At 49.6% G+C, this 2,554-nt stretch overlaps 1 protein-coding gene across 1 annotated transcript in view; it reads right to left on the bottom strand.

Annotated features, from left to right (window-relative positions):
• The window catches only part of MGA (MGA, MAX dimerization protein), a 139,102-nt gene extending 138,338 nt beyond the window's left edge, over positions 1-764 (bottom strand). Inside the window, exon 1 of the mRNA XM_014534810.1 lies at positions 626-764. The gene's annotated coding sequence lies outside the window, so the exon portion shown is untranslated. The remainder of the gene's footprint in view (positions 1-625) is intronic.
• Between the last annotated feature and the right edge of the window lie 1,790 nt (positions 765-2,554).

Raw genomic sequence — 2,554 nt, 5'->3', positions numbered from 1 at the left:
CTCGGCCCCAGCGCTCCCCCTGCTCGGCGATTCTTTCCAGCAGCCATTTTGCCGAGAACTTGTCGTCCGTGCTCACAGGGGTGTTGGCCGCCGCGAAAACCCGCGGCCAGATTTCACAAACCGCACACGCGCTTCGAAAGAGAGCTCGGGCCGTCAGGGCTGAGCCGAACCTCACTGAACACGTCGCACCCCGGGGCGCCGGGGAAAGCCGTGGGTGCGTCTCGGCCGGAGATTGGCTGTCGCGTCCACGTGACGCCATTGCCCCCCAACCCTCTCCTTCCCCTTCCCCACAAAAAAACCCCGAACAGACGCTTAACACCTCGCGCCAAGTCCACGCCACTGGGCGCGTGGGGAAAGACGGAGCGCGTGGCAACCAGGGCGCCTGCGCGTATTCGCGCTGCCGGACCCCCGACTCGTCATTGGCTGCCAGCTTTGGTCACGTGCTCCGCTCAGGCCGGCCCCTAACCGCTAATCACCTGGCACGGAGCTCGAAGAGGCGCCGAAAGTCGTTCGCACGCGGAAAGGGAGGCCAGTGAGAGGACCTCCGTTTCTGCCGCTACGGGGTTGTATCCATAAAGTGCAAACCGGAAAGCAGGGTCTCAAAACGAAGGAAGCTCACACCTACCGGGTTAACTTCGCGTGCCCCTCCAGGAGCCGAGAACCATCGCCCTTGGGCGCTCCCCGGTGCACGCCGGGATACGTCTGGCGCCCCTCGGTGTGCTGCAGAGCATGCCGGGAAAGGCACCTCTCCCGATTTCCTGGCTCTCACCTCGCGGGCATTCCTTCCAAGTATCCTTGAAAGCCGGTGCTTGGGCTCGGAATTAGGCGGTGTGAGCAGTTGTGGGAGTGGAACTGGATATAATGGGCACTTCCAGTCCCCCTCCCCCCACTTGTTTGATCGGTGTCTTGGGAAACGCTTAACGGCTTTCTTCAAGGAGCATGTATTTAGTTAGTGCCTGCTGAGTGCCTTTGTGACTATTGCAAAAACAAAAACAAAAACACAGCTAGGGGTCCTGCCAGGTGTGGCTCACTTGGAGAGTCGTCCCCTTACGCGGAAGGGTCGCGGATTGGATTCCCAGCCGGGACATATGCCGAGGTTGCGGGTTCGAACCCCGGTAGGGGAGGCTACGGATGTTTCTCTCCCCCTCTCCCTTCCTCTCCTTATCAAATCAATAAATACGTGTCCTGGGGTGAGGATTAAAACTTTTTTTATTATTGATTTCAGAGAGGAAGGGAGAGGGAGAGAGAGAAACATCAATGATGAAAGACAATCATTGACCAGCTGCCTCCTGCACGTCCCCCACTGGGTATCAAGCCCACAACCCGGGCATGTGCCCTTAACCGGAGTCAACCTGGGACCCTTCAGTCCGCAGGCTGACGCTCTGTCCATGGAGCCAAACTGGCTAGAGCTGGGGTGAGGATTAAAAAAGAAAAAAAGAAAAAAAAAACAGCAAGGGTAGCTTACAAGTAAACTACCAGCCTTTCACGGTCAGTGGAAAACAATGCTAATTTACCTACAACTTCAAACCCCACCTGGGAGAGGAAATAATACCTATAATTTCTCTTGGGGCAGAAGACCAGACCTTTCTTGGGAAAAGCATTTGAGATCTTGTTCCTCCTAGTTGTCATCAGTTTGGCTTAAATCAGTGGTTCTCAACCTTCCTAATGCCACGACCCTTTAATACAGTTCCTCATGTGTGGTGACCCCCAACCATAAAATTATTTTCGTTGCTACTTCATAACTGTAATTTTGCTACTGTAAACAATATGTAATTATATATGTGTTTTCCGATGGTCTTAGGCGACCCCTGTGAAAGAGTCGTTCGACCCCCAAAGGGGTCACGACCCACAGGTTGAGAACCGCTGGCTTAAATACTCTTCCTAATTCTCTAAAACACAACAAACTTACTATTCTTGTTGGGGAAAATGAGGGGGGGGAATGGGGAGGAGAAGGAGACATTTTAAAAAGACTACAGATGTAGCCCTATTACATTTTCTGGCTCAAGCTAATACTAGCTATGGTATATTGGAACCGAGAAAAACACCATCTACTATCACTAAGAAAAGATGGTCTTACATCAAAATGAGTTAAGTTTGTAACCTATTCACAAACCGACCTTCCCGTCAAAACTTAATATTCTACTCCCTTGAAGGCCCCAATTAAAACAATGTATACCTCTTCTGCTTTGAACTCCATTCCTCAGCTTTGCTGATTTCAAAACTTTGTTTTTTCAGTTCATAAAGGGATGATCAAGCTTGGGGATTCATAAGAGCAATGATTTATATACAAAAAATTAAATACATTAATTTATAGCATGGTTACCAAGCTGAAACATATTTTGGGCTCCCTTTTCTGGTTTCAAGATACTTGGTAAGCCTAATTATCAGAAAATTACTTACTGACTAGAAAATCAAAACAAAGGGAACTAGGCTTCCGGGTTTTATCCAAAGAATATGAAAACACTAACTTGAAAAGATATATGCACCCCTATGTTCATTGCAACAATATTTACAATAGCCCAGATATGGAAGAAACCCAAGTGTCCATCAAGGG

This window comes from Myotis brandtii, unplaced genomic scaffold (genome assembly GCF_000412655.1).
Source record: "Myotis brandtii unplaced genomic scaffold, ASM41265v1 scaffold133, whole genome shotgun sequence".
Taxonomy (NCBI): Eukaryota; Metazoa; Chordata; class Mammalia; order Chiroptera; family Vespertilionidae; genus Myotis; species Myotis brandtii.
This window is presented reverse-complemented; position numbering and strand designations above follow the sequence as displayed.